General features: G+C 43.2%; 1 long non-coding RNA gene across 1 annotated transcript in view; it reads left to right on the top strand.

The window, feature by feature from the left end:
• LOC141984176 (uncharacterized) overlaps window positions 1-27,518 on the top strand; it is a 112,386-nt gene that overhangs the window by 15,226 nt on the left and 69,642 nt on the right. Inside the window, exon 5 of the long non-coding RNA XR_012638674.1 lies at window positions 17,639-17,685. This is a non-coding gene — a long non-coding RNA (uncharacterized LOC141984176). The remainder of the gene's footprint in view (window positions 1-17,638; window positions 17,686-27,518) is intronic.

Below are 27,518 nucleotides of genomic sequence, written 5' to 3'. Positions count from 1 at the left end.
ATCTGCTGGGGATGATGCTCTTCAGCCTGACCACATCTTTGGGTAAGAGCCCAGGGCAGTGTGTGGGGTGGGAAGGCCACAGAGATGGTTGAGAGTTCAGAGCAGGGTGCAGGGCAGTGTGGGGGGACGAGCTCAGGGCTAGGTGTGGGGCAAAGAAAACTCAGAGCTGGGTGCGGGGTAAATTTGGGGGAAGAGCTTGGGGCACATGTGAGGCAGTGGGAGGGGAGTGTGTGTGTACAGCTGCATGCAGGGGTAGAGTGCAGAGGCAGTGGGGGAGAGAATGGGGCTGAGTGCAGGGGGAGACGGAAGGGGAGAAAGTTTGGATCTGGGTGTCGAGCAGGGGAGGGAGAGCTCTCGGTCCCCTCCTGATGAAAATTCTGGTTGTGCCCCAGTTCGGTTATAATTAGAACAAGTCAAAAATTGTCCACCAAAACTGGGTTTCAACAGAAAATTGGGTTTTCAACTAAGTGAATATTTTTGCAAAAACAATCCATGGAAAATTTCAATTTTTCATTGGAAAATTGAAGGCCCCAAAGTTGAAATATTTCTATTTGTAAATGCTGCTGCTGTGTGCCACGGGTGCTTTAGTTGGGCTGCCTCATCTCCCCATTATCCTCTTTGGCTGAGCTCCCCCATTACACTGTATCTCCTACAATACACCAAGGCCACAGACTCCTGCGATGCACCACCTCTCCTGGCCAACAGGGGCGTGTCACAGTTCAGGGCCGCTACCCCTGTATTTCCCCTCAGTGGTTCAGCAAGGGCACCTAACCCTCAGGCTTCCAGCTCCATGGCTGTTAGACAGTCAGCCTAAAAAGACCTGCTTGCTTTCTCTTCAGAGACTGATAACAGAGTGATTGCTACAGATTTAAGTTACCACACAGAGCTTTCTAAGTGAGCCCACTTTATTCTTAGGATGAAAGCATTAAAGTGAAAACGTATTTTAAAAAATTAAAGAACCTGCCCCCAAACTTATAACCTTACCAGAGTTCATTCCAGCTCTCACATGGGCTCAGGCAAGAGCAGTCTTTCAACACCCCACCCTGTGGGCTTCCTTGTGGTCACAAGTTCAACAGAGCTTCAGCTCAGAACAAGCACACAGTCTTATGAGACCTCAGGATCGGGGCCCTTCCTGGACCAGGGGCCTTGTCCTTTTGCTGGATCAGGAAGAAGGCCCCGAGTTGGTCTAATCTCGTCTTTTCTTTGTCGGTCTTTGGAGAATCCAGTTTGAACTAGTACATGTCTATCTCCCTGGCAGGGCTTCAAAGGCTGACAAGTGAGGAAGTTCATTAGCATCTCCCCACCCTACTAGAGAAAGTACATAGAATGTCACAATAACACATACCCAGTTGCACTGTAATACAATGGACCCCAAAAGTATTTATCCTAATTCAATAAGGTTTAACTTAACTCACTAAATATTTACTTTAATTCCATAAGTTTTGTTCAGTATATTACAGGACATTGTCAGTCTGTCACAGCGAGATCATGGTGCATCTTGAGACATGTAGTTCAACTAGGGAGCATGGCCTATAGGTGAGAATGGGAACTTAAGACATGGGCACAGCATTTCCAAATCAAAATATTTCAGTTTTTGACCAAAATATTTCAGTTTCAGATGAAGTTTTCCATTATTTGAATTTCCCCCAGAAAGTTGAATTCTTTCACAGGGGAAAAGGCTTTTTTGTTTTTGTTATTGCCAGCTCTAATTGTAATGAACATTACGGGGATTCTTTACTGAGGCTGCTGGATGCAAGCAAAACCCTGTAGTTTTCTCTAGCTCTTTAGCTCCTAGACTAACACAGCTATCACAGTCATTGCTATCTAGTGTCACTACACAGGGTCTCCCTAAGTCCTGGCCAGGAACAGGCAATCTAGGGATTGATTAATAACTATTCTACACTGAAAAAACACCTTTGGGATTCTTTTAGGATTTATAATTGCCACTGTTAAGATATCACATGGCTCTTTCTAAGCAAGCACATTTATTCTTAAGGTAAAATAACTATAGAAAAAACATATTAAAAACAATAAAATAACCTACGTGCATGGTAATAAGCTTACCACAGATCACCCCCTCCCACCATTTACACAATAGCTCTGGTCAGTGCCAAGGTCGGGGCCCTCCACTTGGACAGGGAGTCTTGTCCGTTCGCAGGATCAAAATGAAGGTCCTATGTCAGTCTAAACTCAGGTTATTTATACAAAAGTCCTTTCTTTGTCTGTTGGTCCCCAGATAATTCAGTTGAGCCAGTATATGTGAGTCTCTCTCTCGGTGGTGGTGGATCTCTGATGGTGTTTCAACCTGAGTGAATTTGCCTAACCACCCCGCACTATTAGTTCCTGGAGGGGTTGTGGTTACCCTTCCATATGGAAGTACATATGTTCCCTGGCCCACAATCATACATAATCTTAATACAGTAAGATCTCCGCAAGATATTGCAGGAAATTGATATATCTGTCACAAGTATATCTTGTGAAATTTCTAGAAGCAAGTTTTCCTGAGGACTTACTATACAGTCTGTAAAAAGAAAAGGAGTACTTGTGGCACCTTAGAGACTAACCAATTTATTTGAGCATGAGCTTTCGTGAGCTACAGCTCACTTCATCGGATGCATCCGATGCATCCGATGAAGTGAGCTGTAGCTCACGAAAGCTCATGCTCAAATAAATTGGTTAGTCTCTAAGGTGCCACAAGTACTCCTTTTCTTTTTGCGAATACAGACTAACACGGCTGTTACTCTGAAACCTATACAGTCTGTGTAGTTCAACTATGCAGTTCAAGAAGTGAAAGTTGAAGGAGTTATAGAAACAACAAAGCACAATAGAACCTTTTGACATCAGATGCCAGATTTGACAAGCCATTACTGTTTTACATGATCTGTTCATAGACTAATATTCATACCTTTAATTAAAAATGGACCCAAACCGTGAACTAGGTTCTGAATGGCTCCATACTTTGGAGGGAGCTCAAAATATGATACTGGTTCTGGATCCAAATATAAGCATTTCTTTGTAACATAAACCAAAATCCCAGGACCAGCCAACTCTGAACTTTACCAAGTTTGGAATTCAGACTCAGGTCTGAATATTGCAGCTTGGGCCCATCTGTACTTTTGATGACTACAATGATAGCATTTGTGTTGATGGTGGAAACAGGTGTTTCAATCTTTCTCATGGCTCAGTGAAGAGTCTGAGAAGCCTCTGTGGAGCTAGTATAGTAAGTGGCTGAAGTTAATGTTAAATCCCATACCTAGCTGATGAAGACATTTAGGAAAGAGCCTATTCTAACCATCTTAAGAACTGGACATGAAAATATTGAGGTAGTGAAGGGGTTTGGCTTCTTTGTGTTCTTATGGGCATGAAATGTCGGCCGCCTCCAATGACATCAAGACTAAGCCATTTCCAGACACCTTCTACCCAAACCTCTTATAAAGACTTTTTTTTTAACAGAGACTTGATCCTAGGTCCTGTCTCTCCCACTGTAGCATCTATGAATGGATTACTAAAGTGTCAGCAACATAGTAATATTCAGGGGCTGAGAAAGGGACCAGAGAGGGGAGAATGCTGTATTCAGGGGTTAGGAGCTTATTTGCATGAGTTCTCCTTTTCCACCTTGTGACAGCTCTGCATCTTGCATCTTCTGAGGAGAAAATATAGATCCCCTCTTCAGCATCTTTAGATACCAAGTTTTACCATCTTTGGGATCAATGGGCCAGCTGTGAAGGCTGTTTAAGCATCAGACTTGGGTTTCCGCTCCTTAAAACAATACTACCAACAGATCCTAGGATTTTGGCTCAGAATGTGAGACACCACAAGCATTGGTTACAGAAGTCCACTGGTCCCTAGCTTGAAGGATGAGGCCAAACCTGATGAAGATGTTGGCAAGGCTTTAATAAATATCCAACAAATCCCTCCACATAAGCAAACAGGATTTTTCATTCCAGATCAGACTGTTCGTTCAATTAGTCTGGTTTCCGGCCTCCAGCAGTGACCAGCATTTGATGCTTGAATACCTGATGTTCCATGGGGAGATAATTAAAATCCCATGATGCTCATTGCCTGCAGTGCAATGCTATTAATGGGGAGGAAATTCCTTCTGAAACTCTGCATGTCATCAATTTACACACTGTAGCAGTCGATGGATCTGATTTCCTTAATTATTTTAGTTTGCATACAGAAGCAAAGCCTTACAAAATTAGCACTGGTCTGCATCTATATAATTATTAGAGAATCCAGAAACAATAAAAGGACAGGACATAGAAGCTCTGGAGTATTTTTCCTTCGAGTTTATCTAAGATACCTTGAGGGGCGGAGGGGTAATCCCAACTGTCCTAAGAGATATAAGGTTCAGCAAGTTGAGTCTAGGATTTTTGCCTGTGTTACTTGGATTTTCAAGAATGTTCGGAAATGTTGCCTGTCTGCTTCATCTCTTTATTGCAGTGTGCTTTTTTTGCCCAATTCATTTCAAGCTCTGAATTTTCAGGACAAAAATTAAGCTCTTTTAAGATCTTCAGTAGTTAAGTCACCAATGGGACTATTCGTGGGTGTAAATTACTTGTGCAGAAACAGGGTCTAAATTCATTTCTGAGCTATTTGTTTTGCTTATAAAACAAGAGGAAGGATCATTTTTTGGTTAAGGCACTGGAGTGGGACTCACAATATCTCGTACTCTTTCTGTCTAGTCTAGTTAGACTGCAACCTTTCTGAGGCAGAGGCTATCTTGTACAATTTGTTTATACAGCACCTACAACAATGGAGTCCTTTCCTACTGCAGTACAAATAATAACAACATACCATAATGGCTACATGATTATTACTGTCTGTTTATTGGTTTTCTAGTTGTGCACAGAGGTTCTAATCAGGGTTCAGGGCCCCTTTGTGCTAGGCATGCTACACACATATAAATAAGACAGATCCTATCCAAAAGAGCATACAATTTAGTATGTGAAGGGAAAGGCAACATAAATGTATAAAACTTATAAATGAGCAAATGTAGCAAGACATATTAAAATTGGACAGAGGCCCTCAGTGGCGCCCCACATACACACACAAAACCACAATTAATAAAGCATGTGATTCTTATGAACTAAGAACAAGTCTAAAAATTCCATAAAATCAAAGTTTCAACAAATGTCCTTGCGGAGACTAATTTAAAAAACTGAAATACAAAATAATAAAGGCATGAAAGGGAGAAAAAAGTGAGACAGAAAGATGTACCCATTTTATCCCTCTTCCTAAGCCAAGCCATTAGCATATGGGATCTTGTTTTGCAGAACTTTGGATAAGAATCAAGGATTTTGTTTCTTCAGTTTTAAGAACTTTTCATCACTTTTTCCTTCTAGCATGAAAATACAACCTTAACTGCTTTAGCAGGGGAAGCTTTGGGGTTTGAAAAATAATTTCTTTCCGTGCCAACGTCTGCAGTTGAAATCAGCGTCAATCCTGATTCTCATAGCGGAATATTCATTTTCACCAGGAATCTTCTTTACTTACATGTACATCCTTTGCACAGCACTATAGAGAAAGAGTGGAAGTCTGTGTTTCTGTGTTATGGGAGTGCGTTCTTCCTATTGCGCTGTCCGAACATTCTTGCTGCTTGGATTTGTTTCACGTGCTGTGAGGCACCCAGAAGGAAGGCCGCCTGCCTGGCCCAGAGCTGGTGTAGAAGCAGCACTTTTGGATGAATCATCAAAGAATAACGAATATGGACTAATAAAGGGGGAAAAGCCATTTCTGATAAACATCTATTAATGCGATTATTATGTAACACGATGGCATGCATGTGACCATGTTGTGTAGGAGGTTGGCATGTGGGATTTGCCATGCCAGGTTAGATCACTGGTCCATCAAGCTCAGTATCCTGTTTCCGGCAGTTGATGCTTGTGAGAAAAAACACAGTGATTCACCCAGCCTATTGTGCAACACTGAGGATGGGGGAGGGGTGTGTGAAATTCCTTTCTGACCTCCTAGAGTGAAGAAATAATGAAATTTGTTTACTTTTATTGTTATTGTAGGTCCCATAGCCACAAGTACTATTCATGATTATAAAACAATCCAGTCCGTCTTTCAGTTCTACCTGAAATTCCTTTTGCACCCATGTGTGCTTGCCTTTTCAGTGGCTATGCAATATGGAGTTTATTTTATATGACATGAATTCTGTACTATAAAATAATATTTCTAATAGAAACAAAATTCAGATATATCCATAAAGTTTCTTCTTTCTCACCTCCTTACCTATGCTGCTGCTTCTTATAGTTTAGGGATACCATAAAGCAGTGGTACTTACTACCCTTTTCAATTGCTTGAAAGTCCACTTCCCCACTGACTGGCGCTTCACACAGCCACCAAGTAAATAACAACATGACATTAGGACATTGAACAGCAAAGTTTCTGTCGTGACATGACGTACAGATATGTGGTACCCTGGAGACATGTCCAGGTGTGAACAGCGCACAAGCCTTCAGCCACGGGGTGAGCCTTACTATGCAAAGGGAAATATTTTATTTTAGCTCCTCCCAATGCAATGCCTAGCTCTCTGTCCCAAACATGAGGATGAGAAATATCCACTTGAATCTATGGCTAGATCTACATTTGGAGCTGGAGGTGTGATTCCCAGCTTGTATAGACATACTTGCACTAGCTCTCATCACATTAGCAGTGAGGCTGCGGTAGCGCAGGCATCGGCGAGTAGTGACATGGGATAGCTACTCCGAGTATGTACCCCTGGAGTCTAAAAGAAAGTTTATGCATTCAAATTCTAGCCTATGGGGCGCCTGCAAACTATGTCATTGACTATTTGTTGTCCACTGCTATTTCTTATTTGTAGTATGTAATTTGTCACCTGAGTCATAAATCTTAGATATAATTTCTGCCACCAAATGGACGCATGAAACTCTTTACACAAGAGACTGAAGAATGATGTATAACAAATAATACACTTCTGGTATGACTTTCCAGATGAATCCTCATTCATGCTAAAGTTTGCGAAACTTTTAGGATTTGCAAACATTTTCAGGAATAAACTGGGGTTTATCTGACGAGTTTGAACAACAAAAAATATGTTCCCAACAATAATAAACAGTGGAGCAAACTCACTGGGGTTATTTGTAAAAATATTGATGAATTTATTTAACATTTACATTTTTTATCTGTTCTAATTTTCTCCAGCAGGAGAAAAATTATGTTGCCACCAGAATTCTCTCTAAAGGGGCCTGAACCAAAGCCCATGGAAGTCAATAGGAATCTTTCTACTGACTTCAATGCACTACGGATCAGGCCTTAAAAGTAAAACCCTATTATTTTCATCCCTTTTAAATGCTACAGCATGTTAACCTAAGGACAGAAGTGTGAATTCGGGCAAAAACTTGCCAAGTCCTCATTTGCTCTAAGATATTGCTGGTAAGCCAAGAGCAAGAGATATTGCCATTTTTGTTTGCTGGTTGGTTTGTGCTATTGCTAGAGTTCAACAATACTGAACATTCCAGCCATTGTGAAATACAGCCTTATTTCCAGCTTGAAACATCGAACTTTCTGCATTCTTTAGTAATTGGTGGCAGAAGCTAATCCAATTTTGTCCCACTCCACAATTGCTTTACTTCTTTTCTTTAAAGTGTAGCTGCTCCAGAAAATCTTAACCAGGCATTTGCATAGGAACAGAGTAATAGTTAAATAATAATTATGTGAGGGAGAGAGTGAGGGGTTTATGAGGCCCCTGAATGAGAGCTAGGTTACAGGACGCTCACTCACCATGACTTGAAGCTTTAGAGAGAGGAAGTATTCAAGATCAGGATGCTACCATCACTGATACTGGATTAACTGCCACTATCGGTCACACAGATCGTGTCATTGTGGAAGAATGTAGGAATAGCGTGTGTCTTTTCATAAGAAGCATGCCTGGCATGCTGTAGAAGATAACCTTAAGCTCAGTAGAATCAATATGTTTCAGTTAATAGCTCACCTGGATAAACACATCCATCTCTCACTCCACACAATGCTTGTTCCCCACAAGTTAGGCAAGTATGTGTGTGATATTGATACCTCTTGCCACGCCCCAGTGGAGACTGTACATCATAAAGAGATTCATCCTGAAGTTGGGCAAGGATCAGAAAAGCCTACATGGTATGCAAATTTACTCTTTAAAAAAAATGTTTGCGTTTGCCAACTGTTGGAGTCTAATCAAGTTAACTTACAGTCAATAGAGATTACTATAATAAGGAAACTGTGGGCCCATACCTGTAGTTCCTACACATGTGAGTAGTTCCACTGAGGAGAATGGGTGAAATTCATTGGTGGTGTAACACAGTGGATAAATCTGGCTCATTTGGGACTGCTTGTGTACACTGCAGGATCAGGTCTGTGATGGGGTATATAGACCGTACAAGGGAATAGACAATAAAAGGCTTAAAAAGGGAGCCTCCTTAGCTGCAGCCTATGGGCAGGCTAACAACAGGAAGGATAAATAGGCTGCAACTGAGCCAGAATGAGGTGGCTGCAACCAGACAGAGAGCCACAGTGAAGGGGTTCCACAAGGTCAGACCAGAGGAAGTGGCCCAGAAAAAAACACTCAGTCTGAGGCACAAAAGATTACCAGGGGGAAGATACCTGTGAGGACCCAAGGTAGGAAGCAGCCCAGAGAAGTGGTAGGAGATTTAAATAAACAAGTCTCTGACTACACCACTCAGGTTGGACCCAGTGGAGAGGGCAGGCCTGGGTCCCCCTACCCACTCCCAGCGCAGATGGGGGTAGAGATTGCTGATATGGGGTGGCAACAAAAACAGGAATATTGGACTTTGCCTTGGTGTTCCTGCTTTAACTTACTCTACTTCTGCCCTCCTGAACAAAGAAGGGAGGGAACCTGCAAAGGGCCAATGTCGAAAAGAGGGTTAAGAGAGGCCCTGAGGCAAACTCCTGGTACTATTGACTGAAGCGCCACAGCCACTAAGGGGACAGGTGGGGCTTGAGTGGGGCTAGACACCTTTCAGTCCTGGAAGGGGAAAGACACAAGTAACACAGTGGAAGAAGTGGCGTTACAGATGAAGACGGATGAATTTAGGTTGCATCTCTGAATCTACAAAGGAAAACTGAGGCAGGGATGCCCACAGTGCCATGGTGGACCACCAGGGAGAGATGCAGGGCCAAGGTCTAGCCGTTATAGGGTCTTGTGTCTATAAGGAAAGCTGAACTGCAAATCAGATGAAACAGAACCGGGAAAACCCAGAGGAGCTTGTTGATAGGCATAGATTTTTAAGAGATGGAGAATGTTAACGTCAGCAAATGCTACGTGAGAACCATAAGGACACAGCAGCTGCCAACCAGTAGTTACCCTTTTCTGCACAAATGTGCTGTGCCATCTGGCAGGATTCTGTGAGTGGGGAGCTGGATCCATGGACTTGCAAAATTTAGGGTAAAACCCAAATATCTGCTTTTTCAAAACTTGCGAATTTTGGGGGGAAATTCAGTAAAAACTGTGAATGTGTGTAAATGAGAACAGTTCTCCATTCTTTGTATAAATATCATCTGTGCTGTACAATTAGTAACGTCCTGTCCAAATAGCTATCAGGAAGCTCTGGATTCAACAGGTGAATTATTTCCCCTTTAGAAAAGAATTTTGTAGGCTGGATTATTTTTTAATTATTATTTCATAATTTTGTTCATTATTTATTTATCACCAACAATGTGCGAGGCATTTTACAGAGAAGTTAAAAAAAGAAAGAAGACATGATCCCTGCTCCAATGAGCTTGCAACTACCACATTGTAGTTCTGAAAACAGATTAATGTTGGGGGTGGGATGGGCTATTGGTTTTTGGGTCACTTATTTATAAACTGCAGCAGGGACATTCTCAGGGACCATTTTCCAGTGCCCAGGGCGGGGTGGTTTCAGGAGCGTTCAGCTGGCAAAGAGCATAATGTGCTGTTCAACTCTTGTCTGTTCTTGTAAAAACTCAAGATTCATTAACCACAGCATCAGCAATCACCTGGATTGCGGTCGGAGGGATGTCAAGTGCCTTGGAGGATTGACTGGGGGAGAGTTACCCACTTCTAGCCTGGTGCCTCCTTGTCTGTGGATACTTTGCAGCACAAAAGGAAAGCCATTTGAATTTAATGCCAGTGACTCTCCTTCAAGGTTAGGGAAAAGGCCATCCCTGCTGTAAACCCATTAGATTTGGATTACCGTCTGGATACAATTTTTAATAAGATTAAATTAATATTATGGGGGAGAGTTTCAAAAGTGCCTTGGGGATTTAGGATTGTGCTCCTAAATCCTTCAAGTACTTTTGAACCCCATCTCCAAAATCTTAATTACGTTACCTCTCCAAAAGACAAACTTCTTTTTCCCCTTGGTCATATTGATTGTTCTTAGGGCAAGGGTAAGAGCTGAAAAGTGCTAATGTATGACAAAGGTGAGGCAGTAGGTGAAGGTTTATTACAGGGGTGGCCAAAACATGTGGCTTTTTTATAGTTAAAGTGTGGCTCACGGAGCCCTTCATGTCCCACCCTCTTTCTCCACCTACCAGACTGGGGGGAGGTGATGGGGCTAGGGACTTCTGCTCAGCGGGGATAGCGGTCTAGGGACTTCAGCCCTGTTGGAGGCATCTGCTGGGGCTTGGGGTTTCAGCCCCGCAGGGCACACCTGGTGGGTCTGAGTGCTTCAGCAGAAGCGGGGCTGAAGCCACATGTCCCAGCAGCTGCCTCCCATGGGACCCCCTCCCTGTAGGGCAGAAGCCCCGAGACCCCTTCCCTGTAGGGCGCAAGTCCCTAGCTCCACCACCCTACCACAGGGCAGAAGCCCTGAGCCCCAGCATGCACGCCTAGCTCTCGAACTTCTGAACGTTATCATATGCGGCTCAGAGGGTCAGTAAGTTTGGCCACCCTGGACTATTATTTCAACTGCTACAATTACACATTCACTAGCCAGAAATTTTATTTATATATATATAATGAATATATATATATTCACCAATTCACTATTACCCTGCACCTTGTGCTGTCATTTACATCAGCACAGAGTGGGTGCAACAAGCTACCAAATAAAAATGGGAACAATTTGCACACAAGTTTTTTGGACTTAAGGTGCAGAGCAACAGTGCGTTCATCTGTCTGAGTCCAAAAGGTCCTAGGCATTTTACAGACTTACAGCAAGACAGGCCCGAGCCCCCCGCCTTCCCCGCCCCTGAGCAATTTACAACTAAGTTTAATGAAAGAAAGAAAGAAAATGCAATGGAAAGCAAATATTTGGCTGTTTTCTGTCTGTGATTGTGGTGTAATCTATTTTCATTCCTTTCTTGGATTCTTCCTTTACAATCCCATGTGTGATTAAAAAAAAACAACAACCCAACAACTTCCCAGAAGAATTGTTTTTGATTTTACCACCCCTACAGAGATAGAGTGAGTGAAGATTTAAGTGAAGTTGCTTGTTATGGTGCCAGACAGGAATTATTATTACAAGGCCTTTGGCTGCTAGCGTAACAAAATGGGTTTTGGATTAGTGTTGCCCAAAGCAGCCTTTAATGGAAAAAGCCACACCCTTATAATGTCTCCTGAATTTAAGGGATGCAAAAAACAATGATAAGACAGACCACACAACTTAACACTGACTGCAGAGCTCCAGAAGTTTAACTAATAAGGGCTTTACAAAGCAAATCCCGAGGTTAATTCTCCTAAATAAAAAATGACTTAATTTATTATTTTAAAGAATGACATTCTCTTTGTCAAGTAATTAGTACTTATATCAGAGGATTTAAATAGCTATATGATAACAGAAATTCATATTTTCAGGATAATTACAGCTCTTATGAAAACTAAAGGGAAAATTAGAGGTATTCATCTTTTAAAATAAACCCTGAGTGACATTTTCCCCACATCCCATACTTGCACTTCCTGGGTAGGAAGGGCCAGATTCTGCCACACTTTACTCACATTGTGCACCTTACTCTTTGAGCAGACCTGCTGATTTCAATGGGACTACTTGGGGATTAAGGTACTACTCAACATGAGTAATGCAGGCAGAATCTGGCTCTCATTTCAGATTTGAGGTATTTATGGGTAAAATGCTAATCTAAGTTACCATGGCATTAATCTGGAGGAACTCCAGTCAGTGACTGTGACAAGTCAGAGGATAAAATCCTGGCCCCACTGAGATCAATGGAGACAGGATTTTACCCAGAGTCAGTGGCAGATTTAATAGTCAGCAAGGTCACCAAATGCGGACTGGGCCTCACCTGATCTGGGCCCCTCATCTCCTCCTACCTGACAATGGCAGAAAAACAAAAAGATGGGCCCCAGTGCAGGTTTTTATGGTGGGTCTCATTCAAATAAACTTTCACTCCCTCCCCCCCGCATGTCCCGCATTCCCCGGCCCAGCTTCATGCCATGCTGTCTGCTCCCTCTGCACCACTGCCACTGCCCCTAGAGCCATGAACCACTGCAGCTGCCGCCACCAGCGCTAGAGTCAGAGTCGCTCGGAAGAGCAGCACACCAACGCCTGCTGCCCACGTTTGAATTAGAGAGAGGAGGAGGGGCCTCCAACCAATATGGAGGCTCGGTCATTGGTGGTCCTGCTAATCAGAGTTCATGGCAGAGCTACCATTTTGGAGGCCCCCTCCCTGGGCAAATTCAAATGAGGAGAGCATGGCTCTTCCTGGTGGCTGCGGCGGGCTGCAAACAATGGCAGCAGCAGCTGGGGCCGGGCACATGTTGTGTGGCTGAGCAGCTCTGAGCCTGCCAGGGCCCTCCAAATACAGAGGCCCCTAAGCAGCTGCATTAGCTGTTCCTCAGCTACTGCCATCTCCCCTGCTCGACTCTGGGGTCCCATCCTGATAAGTGACTGAGTCAGTCACCTTGGCAAGGGGCCCCCTTGCTGCCTTACGGCTGATGCAATTGCATGGGTTGCAGGTGTCTAACACTGCCAGGGCCGGATTAACCTTTTGTGGGCCAGGCACCAAACATATTTGTGGGCCCCCATGGAGGCAATGGAGCATGGTGCGGTGAGGTCAGTCCCCGAAGCGAGGGGCCAGCCAGAGGCAATGGGGCATGGCAGGGCAGGGGCGGCCCTGCTCCGCCCAATGCGAGGGCACTATTTAAAAACCGGCAGTTGCCACATGCACAGTGGCCTGCCCGGCCCTGTGCTGCCAGCATGCCCCTTCCCTTTGGGGGTGGGCCTATGCCACACCACCCTCCCCCCGCCCAACACCCCCCGACTCCCTATGGCCAGAGGCTCCACTATGCCCAGCGCCACCCCAGACCCACCCACAAATGCACAGCGCCCTGCACAGCACCACCCCTGCCCACAGCCCCATCACAACTAACCAGCACCCCCCACAGAACCCCCACTCCCTAGTGCCCCAACACAAACAGATTCTCCCTGCCCCTTTACAGCCCAGCACCCCCCCATACTCCCCACAAGCCCTGCCTCCCAGCCTCATTCACCAGCCTTGCTGGGAGGCGACTGTGTCTGCCGGGCTGAGCCGGCAGCGCAGCCAGGGCTGGTCCCAGGGCCGGGAATCCCTCCGGCCCCTCGGGAGTGGCATGATCAGCTAGGCCAGGACCTGCCCCGGCCGGGGTCTCTCGAGACGCACTTGCCTGGAGGGGCCCAGCCAAGCCCGCCACACTGTCTTCCCTCTGCACCTGGCTGAGACTGGCCAGGCTTCTGCACCAGTCCCAGGCAGCTCAGCTCTGGGGAGACAGGTGGGGCCTCACAGGTGGTGGGAAGCAGAGACTGCCCAGAACCGGAGGTGCACTGGGTGCAGCCAGGGGACAGAGAGGAGCAGGGGGGTGGGGCCAGGGAGTGGAGAGGAGCCCTCAGCCAGCTGGCAGGCCGAGAGGAGCAAGTGGTGGGCAGGGGGAGCCAGCGGGGTCTTGGGGCACAATGGAAGTGGAGCAGGCCAGGGCCCGGCTCCATGGAGCCACTGGAGCCACTGTAAACCCGGCACTGATCACTGCCCTTGGCCATCAGCCTCCATTTTTATAGAGGTTCCAGGGGACCCACACCCCCCTGTCCTGAAGTGCCTTTGCAAAATCCCACAGCATTGAGCATGCCCACAACACAGTGTCTGGTAATAGTAGAAGTTTCCTACCCCATCCTGCAGGGGCATGCTCCAGAGCTGAAGGAGATTCTGTTGGGAGTTGTAGTTTTTCTCCATATCCTCCATATCCTCCTCTTGCAGCAGGACACTGGGAGGTATGTATCTGCCTGCTCTCTCCCGCACACTCTAGTTCTACATCTCTCTGCTAGATGCGGCACAGAAAATCAACACTTCTGGGGAATTGCCCCCGCAACTGAAGGCTAAATTAAGCAGCACAAAAATACACTTTATTTAGGCATATATTTCCAACTTAGTTATTCTCATATTGGAAGATCTCTGAAAGTGAAACCCATAAATACAAATACAAGTCTGGGTTTAGAAAATGAAAAGAAAAAATGTTATTATAAACTGCCTCCAAAGATCCTAAGCTGTAGAAGCTACCATGTTGTAAACTTCCTGATCAGCTCCTGTAGGCTGAAGTAGAAAAGTCAAGAACTGCATCTCAGTGCAGCAAGCACGAACCTCTCGTTGTGTCAGGGTTTACGTCAGGAAAATGATTTGTGCAGTAGCACTGCTCTTGCACCTGTAGTAGTAGCTGATGATATTTCCAGAGAAACTTCGCTTGAAACCAGCACAACTGAAGACCCTGTGATGAGAACATCTGAACATAAGAACAGCCATACTGGGTCGACCAAAGGTCCGTCTGACCCAATATCCTGTCTTATGACAGTGGCCAATGCCAGGTGCTTCAGAGGGAATGAACAGAACAGGTAATTATCAAATGATCCATTTGATAACCAGCCCTGTTGCCCATTCCCAGCTTCTGGCAAACAGAGGCCAGGGACACCATCCCTGCCCATCCTGCCTAATAGCCATTGATGGACCTATCCTGGATGAATTTATCTAACTCTTTTTTGAACCCTGTTATTGTCTTGGCCTTCACAACATCCTCTGGCAAGGAGTTCCACAGGTTGAGTATGTGTTGTCTGAAGAAATACTTCCTTTTGTTTGTTTAAAATCTTCTGCCTATTAATTTCACTTGGTGACCCCTAGTTCTTGTGTTATGAGGCGTAAATAACAAACCAAGAAAGCCAAAGATCCCATAGATAATCTTAAAACCAAAAATCCCAAAGACCCTGTAGATGAACTTGAAATGAGCAAAACCAAGAGACCTGTAGATGGGCAGGTCAAAAATAAAGCAGGTCAAAGCAGTCATATTGCTGAAATAGGTTTGAAGTTTGCATCTGATGTTGCTTTAAATATTCAGTTTTATGTGAAGGATTTTAAGAAGTAGCTTACTCTATTTGGTTTCCTCCATCCCAGGTGACTTCAAAATATAACGTTAGAAGAGTCAAAAGAGGAAGTTCTTAAACTCTTGGGGAAAAACTCATATTTTTCTTTAGACTTGGTATATGAGATTGTGTCTTTCAAGATGTATTGTTTTAGAAAGTGCACAGAGGTGTTCAGTTTGTCACTTGGAGTCCCGAGCTACTTGAATTTCACAGTATCAAGTTCTCTTGATGATGTTTTACCAGAAATGGAAATGTTATGTCAACTCTTTCTAACCATATCAATTTGAGTGCCAAATTCTCAATGAGCACTTTCAGACGTGTCAGAAACTATATGTGGTCAATGCTGTCACAGACACAGCTGAGTGACCTTGCTCTTCTTGCACCTGAGAAAGATGAGAAAGCAAGGCTGGAGCTGGACAGCATCACAGAACAATTTGCCAAGGAAAAGTGTCACTGGGGCATGAGGTTTCAATAAATGGGAATACGCAAGCCAATTTCAGTGAGATTCCACTTTTGTGTAGGCCCATGATTTTTGTTTTATTGCTTTTTTTAATATTTAAAAAAGCTTAAGGTGATGTGACCATTGGGCCCCATGCTGCATGTTTGCTGACCATGCTGCATGTTTGCTGACCATGCTCTGATTCTTAAATCTGCTCCTGCCCCAGAGTCCGGCCCACTGGTTTTTAAGGTCTGATTCTGCTCCCGTTGAGGTCAATGGGAGTTTTGTAATTGACAGGACTCTGTTTATTATAGATAATACCAAGCAACTGTATGTAGACCTGAGCTGTAGAAAAATTCTGTCATTGTTTAAAAAAAAACCCAACCCTGTACCAAATAGTAATTTAGAGCATCTGAGACGAGAGTTGAGTATCCCCTGTTATTTACTTGATTAAAATTCCTACACCCTAGGTTAGCTTGGAACAGATCTAGTGTAATTTGCCAAATCTAAAGGATTATGCAGTTCAGACACACAACACATCCCAAAATTGTCATAATTTCCTAGGCCTCCATCCCATATACCCTTATTCATATAAGTGTCTGTCCTATTGATATAATGAAGACAAAACACAGCTCATTATTCATTAATGGAGGGCAAATGGAGAGCAACAGCAATGCACTCGTTGCACTAAAGATCATGGAGACAGCACATGCTGGACGAAGAATATGAGCTGAAGCTGTTTTTTAGTGGAGAAACGGGATTCAGTTAAATTGTTTGTGAAAAGTGTCTGCTTTCTTCCATGGAAAATTTTGATTGTTATCACAAATCGAATGCCCCAACCCTAAAATATTTCATCCAAAAATGGAATATTTTTATTTGAAAATGCTGCTATGGTGCCTCTTGGGAGTTCAATTTGGTGCCATCATGCTTCCATTATTCTCTGTGGCTGGGGTTCCTTCATCAGAGTACATTGCCCATGGTGCACATTGGCCAGGGACTCCTATGATACGCTACTTTCCACCTCCAAGAAGAGAGATCATAGTGTATCATGGGAGATGAAGTCTCACCATGGAACGTGGCCAGAGAGGAGAATGGGAGCATAAAGCACCCAAACTATAGCTCCCATGAGGCACCACAGCAGCATTTCCAAATTGAAATATTTGATTTTTGGGCCAGAATATTTCCTATTCTAATTTCTGCCTAAAAAAAATCAAAATTTTCTGTGCATAATCATTTTAACCAGCTCTACCTATGACACTAGCCAGATCCACAAAAAACCCTTTGATGATCTGATCCTATACAAGTTAATGCTACAATTATGTTGTGTTAGGAGTTTCTCTCTTTCAAAACAGGCACAATTTATGGGTGTTGTATTACAGCCATGAAATGTATACCTCTGATGGCATCATAAAAGGGCCAGGTACTTAGAGACTATGGTGATTGTTGCGCTAGAAATATGTAACAAAGTGGATGGATGGAGAGCCTATCTTCCCACAGAATTGAATTCTTATAAACCTAATAATTTCATTCTCTTTGCTGCTGCTGGTAGTTTATTCATTTTTAATATGTATTGCACTTACAGTGCATTGTACCTGTATCTGTTGCATTTGCCCAAATAGCTGTGTGTAGATTATTCAAACCCATGATTGGGAAATTGAAGCTGGCTCTGAGCATTTTGGCATCTTCCTGCTTTTTCCCCCCTTGTTATCATATTTTCATACATTCTTTGCAGAGTTTGAGCTGAGAAGCCCTTTTTAATTAGGCTAGTGTAAGCTGATCACCGCAGGGCTCAGGAAGGAATTTTTTTCCTGGTGGGCAGCATTGCACAATTGGCTAAAGTGGATAATGTTTATTTTGTTTTTACCTTCCTCTGACACATCAGGTGCTGGATGCAGGATACAAGACTTCATGGGCCAATGCTCTGATGTGGTAAGGCAAATCCTGTCCTCCTACTTATATTGCATGAATGGGATTTGACTTATATCATTAAAATGCACATTATCCTGAAAAGTACATGAGACATCTTGAATACAAAGTGTTAACTTTTTTTTGTAATTAAAGCCCTTAATCAGGGCTCAGTGAATAAAAAGAATGCCAGTATGAATCAGATGGGCAGGACACATGCAATGTGGCAATAAAAGAGAAGCCCCTCTTTGGAGATGAAATAGCTGATGAAATAAAAGCCAGTCTTCCCAGACGACTGTGAAATTGACAGAAGAGCCTTTGTAGTACTATAGCCATCACCTCCTGCATGGGACAACCTCAAAACACTTTTCTGAATCATTTTTGGGATACATAAAAGCCAAAGGTTGATAAAGAGATGAGTCAGAGCTTCCTTGGGGAAGCGGGGAGAAGAGTGGAGGCTTTTTTCTGACCTTTTGTAAGGCTGAGGTTTTAACTCCCAGGGGGAGCCTTGGTGAAAGGAGAGAGCTCTGCAACTGTAGTTGCAATAGATTTAAAAAAAAATCTGGCATCTTTTTATTTAAAGCCAAAAGTTTATAAGCTGATTTACAGGAACCTTCCAACGAAAGAGAAAAACATCAGCTGATGAATGGAAGTCTGTAGTCTCTAAAGTAAGGCCAACAGTAATTTATTGGAATATGTGAAACCATCCTACCCATACATATTAATTTTGTTGAATGTCAACTTAAGTTGACTTATTTGCTCTTCTTTCTGCACCTGCAGACATATAACTACATGGGCAGAGGTTCTCAAATCTGACTCAGGGATTCAGCCATTTAATGGAAACTGTCTAATTGTATCCTCTCCCCAGCTTTGAAAATCAGGAGCTGTGGGGCTAAATATCCTAGCTGGCTTTGAAAATCTTAACCATTGTGTCTCAGTGCTATGAACTGTCCCTGCATCTTTACAGCCATGTCTACATTGCAGCTGGGAGCGTGCTTCCTAGCCCAGGTAGACAGACACATGCTAGCTCTGCTTGAGCTAGCACACTAAAAATAGCAGTGTGGATGCTGGCGGCATGGGAAGTACAAGTCTTGAGTACTTGGGAAGTACTTGAGTACAAGTCTGCCCAACCCCTTGGCTTACCGACTCTGCCCAAGCTGCAACATCCACATGGCTATTTTTAGTGTGCTAGCTTGAGCAGAGCTAGCATGTGTCTATCTACCTGGGATAGGAGGCATGCTCCCAGCTGCAGTGTCGACATACCTGTGTGGCTGCAATTTTGTGCCCCCAAAACTGGAGCCTGTTTCTCAAGTCCAGGACCCGTGTGTATTATCTGTAAAAAGGATTGTTGCTGCTTCTGTTACACTTAGAATGGTTTATTTTCAACTTGTGCTTAGAACTGCAATGGTTCTGCTAGCAGGCAGTGAATGGCCTCTTAATAAGAACTCTGTGGAAGTTTGCTTCAGCAGCAAGAGCCCTCCTCACTGTCCATGTGGATAAAGATGCTGACAATAACATATTAACAAGACTCTTACTATTGACTCTGGTAGGAGACAGCTGGCCTCAGTATTTGCCAGTTTAAGGGTTACTGCAATGGTGTACCAGTGTCAGCATCCGTCCAGAATATCAAGGATATTGTGTGTGGTTAGTGGATACATTTATAGTTGCTAGGGAAAGGTGACCGTGTCAATCTTGCAGTCTTGCAAAGTGGTGTTGCATCTGCAGACTGCATAAACTCTGTAGGTAATGCCTATATAGTGAGTAATCTCCATATCAGTAAGTGCTACAAGTTCTGCAGGATAGATCTACAAAGGTTTGTAAGGGTAGACCTGCAGAACTTATCAACTCCATAGGAAATACCTGTGGATCTTGTAACTAGTGCAATGGAGTTTATAATCTCTCTATGGCACGTGGAAGTTTATAATATCCAACAAGTTCTAATGAACCAGGAGTCCCCAACGCGGTGCCCTCAGGACACCGTTTCTCGGCGGCATTTCGGAGGCAAGGCTTCTTTCTGCTTCCGCTTCTTGGCGGCATTTCGGCGGCGGGGTGTTTGGCGCCCGCCACAGTCTGTTGGGCATAGGAATGTGCTATTCCCACAGAAAGGTTGGGGACCACTGTCTTAGACACTTAAATTTCTATAACAAATAAAACCATATTTTTCAACCCAATGTTATGAACTATATCCCAGTTCTTATTCAGGACTGAAGTTAAAAGAAAAAAAATCATGTGGAGAGCATTTTATATGCACTGTTGGGAAATTGACTGTCCCAGAAAAAGTTTGAAGACTTTTCCAAAAGTGAAAAACATCCTCTTCAAAATCCCACATTCAAATGTGCCTTGTGTGAGTAACCTCAAACCATCCTCAAACTCTTCTCTGGTTAGAGACCACACATCAGAAATTTCAGACAGAAAGGAACTTTTTACAGAAAGTTAGAATATGAATTGGGGTAGGGGAATCAAAACTGCAATCGTAAGGGAAACTTCTATAACTTTAACTATGGGGCAGCTACTTGTGGCTGCATAATTAAGCACTCTGCAGTTTATCAATGTTATTAAAAAGGGAATCACTGCTACCAAATGTTTGTCCTTCGCTACTCCTTTGGTACATAAATGCCCTCTGGCTCTCTGCTGATCAATTAGAATGACTTCTGCATATTACTGCATTTTAATAATATTCCAGGGCTGGTAGCCAATGCTGAGAAACACGGCTTGCTCATTTAGTAACACCAGTAGTGCGATCTTCAATAAAGAGATTTTAGAGTTGGGCTAAAACTAAAAATGCCCGCCTGACTGCTCAGACTCTGAAACAAGTGTGCATTTCCTGCACTGCTGTGTTAGTCCCATTCTTACGCTTGTTGATGTGGTGCCAAAAATTTGGCAGCACCCCACCCTTGTTCTGACAGATCGGTGGGCAGAACATTTACCGCTCTGCCCATAAGCTTCAGCACACCAGCCAGCAGGATGGAGCAAAAATGTCTTTTTTGAGGAGGCGAATTGAGGGAAGGGAAGGAGGCTCACCTCCTGAGCAGCAGTGCCTTGGGGGGAGCATAGGAAGTACAGCCATCCCAATGCATACAGTGGGCGGTTCCGTGGCCCGAACCTCCCGTAGACATGCTCATACTGATGGAACCAGTGTGCCCAGTCCTTTAGCTCTGCAGAGTTGTTGCCAAATTATGCTCCTGTATGCTAGGGAAAGACAATACCTGAGCAGCCATCGTTTTGCTCCAGTCAAACAGAGGTATTCTAGTTTTGTGTGTTTGCATGGTGGTGGTGGGGCAGGGTGGAAGAAAAGGTGGTCCTGTTTGCCCCTTCCCTACTTGGTTAACAGCACCTCCTGTTAACTGAATGCAAAAATTAAATTAATAATATTTTATTAATAATAATAATAATATTTTCACCGACTGCTATGAAGAAGAGCATTAAAGAGAGAGAGAGAGAAGGCTCAATGTTCTGAATTCTATTTAGGAATTCTCCAGAGAGGAACAGAGAGAACCAACATGAATAACTACTAGCGACTTTCTCGTTAATTAAAATCTGACAAGCAGCTGGCAGCTGAAAGGGGGAGCTGTAGGTGGGGGAATCCTGTGGTTCACCACCACATTCCTTACATTCATAAAAGCTACGGAATATTCACTATAGGCTTGCCAGAAAGGTACATGAAAATGTGAATTAAAAGAAAGAGCTGTTTGGAGGTGACAGAGATACCAGAGGTGGCCAAGATAATCCACAGACTGAAATATATGAAGGCTTATGACACGTAGGAGGCAGCTCCTGTAAAGAGCATTCATTTTTTAAGAGCAAGGTAATCCAAGTCAAGGGATAGTTTGGCTTGCAGGGCAAGCACATAAAATTATAGTAATGTAGGGCTGGTAGGGACCTTGAGAGGTCATCTAGTCCAACTCCCTGCACTGAAGCAGGACCAAGTAAACAACTGACAGGTGTTTGGTCTAAGCTGTTCTTAAAAACCTCCAATGACAGGGATTCCACATCTTCCCTTGGAAGCCTATAGTAGTGTTTAACTAGCCTTATAGTTAGAAAGCTTTTCCTAATATCTAACCTAAATCTCCCTTGCTGCAAATTAAGCCGTTATTTCATGTCCTGCCTTCAGTGGACATGAAGAACAATTGATCACTGTTCTCTTTAGAACAGCCCTCATCATATTTTAAGACTTTTATCAGGTCTCCCCTCAGTCTTCTTTTCTCACAGCTAAACATATCCAGTTTTTTAACCTTTCATCACAGGTCAGATTTTCTAAGCCTTCTCTCATTTTCGTTGCTCTCCGCTGGACTCTCTTCAGTTTGTCCATATCTCTCTCCATGTGGCAGAACTGGACAGAGTACTCCAGCTCAGGCATCATCAGTGCTGAGTAGAGCAGGACCGTTACCTCCTGTGTCTTACGACACTCCTGTTAATACACCCTAGAATGACATTAGTCTTTTTTTGCAACTGCATCACATTGTTGACTTGGTGACTCATTTTGTGATCCACTATAACCCCCAGATCCTTTTCAGCAGTACTACTGTCTAGCCATTTATTCCCAATTTTGTAGTTGTGCATTTGATTTTTTTTTAATTCCCAAGTGTAGTACTTTGCACTTGTCTTTACTGAATTTCACCTTATTGATTTCAGACCAATTCTCCAATTTGTCAAGATCCTTTTGAATTCTAATCCTGTGCTCCAAAGCGCTTGCAAATCCCTCCCAGCATGTTGTCATCTGCAGATTTTATAAGCATACCCTCAACTCTATTAGCCAGCTGGCCCAGGACTGACCCTTGCAGGACCCCACTAGATTTCTTTCAGGATGTGTTCCCCATTAAGTGTGGGGTTGTAATTCTTTGATAATACTCCATGGGGGTTCCCATGTGGGGTGGTAGGTAACAATGAGGGGTGTGCAGTCGGTGGGTATCTTTTCTGTATTGAAGCAGGTTCTCGGAATATTTGGATGGCTCATTCCATCATGTGATCTACTTCTCTGATGCAGCATCTTTGGTTGGTGAAAGCAGCGTAAATTATGTTAGAAGTGTATCCCAGATTTTCTCCTTTGAGCATATTCTGTGGCATCTGAGTGCCTGGCTTTAGATTTATTGGTATGTCTGGGGTGGCTACTGGATGTAAGGCGATAAGTGTGGTGATCCATGGGTTTCCTGTATATAGCTGTCTGTAGGATTCCATTGTTGAAGCTGATTGTGATGTCCAGGAAGTTGATGCTGGTGCAGAAGAGTTCTAGAGAGAGTTTGATGGATGGGTGGTGGTTGCTGAAGTTGTGGTGGAGACCTATGAGGCACTTTAGATCCAGAGGATTAAAATATTATCAATGTATGTTAGCTATATCATTGGTTTTATGGTACATTTTTCCAGAAATTTTCCCTCATGCACAAGTTGGTATATTGGGGAGCCATCCTAGTAATTTTAGCCCACAACAAACTGACAGGGACGATGGGGATTTTTAACGCCTTCTGGCACTAGTAACTGGGATTATCTGTTAGGATCAGATGGGCATATGGCCTTTAGACACTAGCATGACAGGCGCCTTATAAGTTCCTTAAGGTATATAGATTTTCCATGTGATCAATTGCAGGGGGGTTTCAGTGTTATTCCAACACCAATTAATTCTTCAAAGCAAACAGGTCATTAGTAGCTGCATGTCTCCACTACATAGTTTTTAATCCTCAGTAGATATGTTGTTCATAAGTAATTGGTTAGGGCCATCCATAAGTATGGTGTGATCTTGTGCAAAGTAATATATCTAAACATTACTCACTTTAGCGGCTGTCACGCAGTCATTGAGGGGAGATTCCTGATTACAGATCAGTTCCATAACAGCTATTACCTGTAAACCACGGATATCCAACAGGATAGCCACATTTACTGCTTCGGCATCTTGACATCCAAGATAAGAGTGCTCTTTCCTGTGGTACCTGATGGATTTCAAACAGGGCTGTCATTTGCAGTTGCCCTCCCCACTCTCCCCTATCTCCTCACCAGCTGGTGCCCCTCAAATCCATGTCCGGATATGTCAGCACATGAAGAATTCCAAATGATCAATTACTGCAATCTTACATATTGGCTTCAAAGGGAGTGTAGACCAAGGAAGGACTAAAGCCCTGCACACTGCGTTGAAGAGAATGCTGAAACTCCCTTAAAGCTCAAGGGTGTAGGATTAGGCCATATAAAAGCTAGCCCTAAATGCTTAAATAATTAAAATAGATATATATGATGGGCTCTTGACCAGGGACTGAATTTATAGTGTTTTTGTCATGATAATATTGTGGAGTTTTTGAGAGGGAAATAAAGTATATTCACCTTCTTACAAGCCACCTTAATTTCTCATATCAGTACTCAGCAGCTAGGGATATAGACAACTAGCTCTAACTAAATGCACACATACAGAGTACATGCCTGCCTTCATTATGGCAGTAGGATGACCCCAGGAAGTATTTCAAAAGGTCATACTCACTTCCCTGTGACATGTTTAAAAATTAAGCTCTGGTAGAATTCAACTATGACTTATTCACATATCTCTATCACCAGCACCCACATGTTTCTTGAGACATTCATTACCTCTCTACGTGTGTGGCATAGATGGATGAAAACAGTCCAGCAGAGTGTATTACACAACCGAGCGTTTTAGTGATAGACATGGTTTCTGCTGAATTTGAAGAGCAGCCAAAATGAGGCTGGCCAGATTATTCATCCTGATCTTGCTGGATTCATTCAGTATAAAGGTGGCAGCTTTTTCTTTCTACCCCTTGTAAAAAGTATATTTATATTGAAATAATACTACTACTTTGGAATTGCTGGATTTAATGCTATTCTGCAAACTGAGGGAGAGAGGACCTAATCCTAACCCCTTTGAAGTCTATGGGAAGAGTACCCTACAGATCAGTGAGAAGTGAATCAGCTGTGTGGAGCCTAGAGAAGGATATCTAACTAACCTACACATCCAGGCCATGTCCAAGTCTAGCCCCTTCTGCCTAAGTAATATTTCAAAGATTCAGCCTTTTTTGTCTGTCCAGACTACCAAAGATCTTGTCCAGGCTTTCTCATCTCACATGGCTAGGACTAAAATCACCTCTTTCACAGGCAGTGTTCACTGCTCAAGTCTGTTTGTGTTGTTGTTACCTCATCTCCCAAAACAGTCCCACCCTGCTTGCTTGTTTTGTCTACCAGTTGAACCCTGATGGACACCTTGAATGTCAGCTCTCTGGGGGAAGGACTATCTTCTTAGTTACTTGTCTGTACAGTACCTAGTACAATAGGATCCTAATCCTTGATTGGGGTTCTTGATTTGGCCTAACTTTAAGCACCCAAGTGTGAGCAAAAGTAACTTCCCCAGAATCACACAATGGGTCAATAGTCAGGCCAAGCATAGAACCCAGATCTCTTGATTCCCGATCCCATGCTCTAAATTAAACAGTGCACCTTCCTTATAAATATGCAAGATAAACAAGAGTTCAAACAAAAGGCCTGGTTTTGAAAGGCACTGATCACCCTCATCTCTCATCGATTGCAGTGGGAGTTCAGGGATGGTCTGCACCATTCTGACAGTACTCTGCTCTTCTCAGGATTGGACCCATGGGGAGTTGAGGGTGCTCTGCAACTTGCAGGGCCCTGAATAGGGCAATGCTCCCAAAATAACAGAGTAAAACACAATGAGCAGTCAGAGAGGATGCAACTGTATATTCGGGGAGTGCAGAGAAGGAAATAAATTATATAGAATAATAAAAATGTAGGTCACCTAGGCCAGTGGTTCTCACCCTGTGATCTGTGGACCCCTGGGGGTTCGCAGTGTATGTCTAAGGGTTCTGTGAAAGGTTGTCATTTACATAGAGCAGTGGTTTTCAATCTGTGATCCATGGACCCCTCGGAGTCCACAGACTATGTCTAAGATTTCCAAAGGAGTCTCTACCTCCATTTGAAAATTTTTAGGGGTCCGCCAATGAAAAAAGATTGAGAACCATTGACCTAGTCTATCCTCCCTGCTGAGGTAGGACCAAGTAAACCTAGATCATCCCTGACAGGTGTTTGTCCAACCTGGGTTTAAAAAACTCCAGTGATGGAGATTCTAAATCTCCCTTGGTAACCTATTCATGTGCTTAACTTCTTTATAGTTAGAAAGTTTCTCCTAATGTCTAATATAAGTCTTCCTTGCTGTAGATTAAACCAAATATTTCTTGTCCTACATTCAGTGGACCTGGAGAAAAATTGATCACCGTTATGCTCAAATAAATTGGTTAGTCTCTAAGGTGCCACAAGTACTCCTATCCTCTTTAGAGCAGCCCTTATTAGATTTGAAGACTATCAGGTCCCCCTCAGTCTTCTTTTCTCAAGACTAAACATGCCCAGCTTTTGTTAAGCAGTTAATTTTTAAAAAGGCAACACAAATTCTCATCCACATACATATATTTTTTTTTCTAAAAATCTCCTTCCCTCTTCCATTAATGAAAATAATAACAATATTGGGCAGACAACTCCTGCCCCTGACTCTCTTCTCTAGCATCCTTATTCAGTTCTGCTTCTATTCCCACAGAGAGAACAAAAAGCCTTGGAGTGTCTCCTGCAGTGTCCTAAGCACTCTCCACTTCTCCTATAGTCAGTGGGAATTGAGGGCACTACTCCCTTGCAGGGGATGTGGGGGTGGGCTCAGGAACTTACAGGATACAGTCCTAGTGGATTTGAAAAGTAAAGAATTTCTGGAATGCTGGCCCTTATTTTGATTTTTTTTTTAAATATAAACAACTGTATATTTCAATGCTCAAAGGTATGCAAGTATTTTGTAAAATAGAGCCCTGTATCTTCACATTTGAACACACATAGAAAAATGCATTTTGGTTGCTTTATGGTTTTATCATCAGACGCAGAAATAGCCTTATACACTGCGCGGTCAGACTGTGCTCAATGGGTGGTCTAAAACTCCTATCTCTCCTCTCTATAGCAGAAAAGGAAACTCAATATCAAGTCTTCATGGCACAGAGCAGTGTGTGGCTACAAGATCAGATAATTACTGTAAGATTTACGCTAATACAGCCATTAATCTTTTTATTTTTTAAGGTTCACATGCCTGAGAACTTTTAATCAGTAATTTGGGGTTTGAAGAAGTGGGTGGCCAATTAATTTGTTCACAATCAATTTAATGATATGCTGTGGATAACGAAAAGGGAACAGAGATTTGGTACTTTTACTGCTGGAGGCAAAGGCAAGTTCTGTCCCTCCAGTAGATGGATTTTCATTTGCATCACAGCCACATGAAATACCAGAAACAATAGATGTGTCCACTATGAAAAAGGCAGGAAAAACATTTGTGAATAAAAATATGTGAAATCTGTTGTTTGCCAACAGTGGTCAGGCAATGGAACTTTGCTAACATTTTATAGTACAGCATATGTTAGGGTTATAGATTGATTTAACCCTCCAATCTGAATTTTGCAGCATCGTCCTATCACTGTAAAATGGATCCAGACTGAAACACTATATCTGAACTTCCTTGAATACCAGGGAAGTATTGGTTTGGACTTATACTTTGTGGCTCAGTCACTAATTTATTCCTTCAAGCTATTCCATGTTAGTAGATTCTTGCACCCATGCACAACCTAATTGACTTCAACAGGGGTCTGAGTATATGCAGGGGTCTGCTTATGCAGCTTGCAGGACGGGGGCCCTAGTTAGGATTCAGTGAGCCAATATTTGCTCTCAGTTTCATTGACATAAACATGGATTAATTCTAGATTTCATAGAATTGGGGTGGATTTACACCAGTGTAACTGAGCAGAATTTGACCTAGATTATGTACTGTACAGTGGGTAGCCTGTTTTGCCAGCCTATATTTTAGGGATAGTCATCTCTCACTAATGTAG

The sequence above is a fragment of the Natator depressus genome, chromosome 3 (assembly GCF_965152275.1).
Source record: "Natator depressus isolate rNatDep1 chromosome 3, rNatDep2.hap1, whole genome shotgun sequence".
NCBI lineage: Eukaryota > Metazoa > Chordata > Testudines > Cheloniidae > Natator > Natator depressus.
Note: the sequence above shows the minus strand (reverse complement) of the source record. Positions and strands in the feature narration are given on the sequence as shown.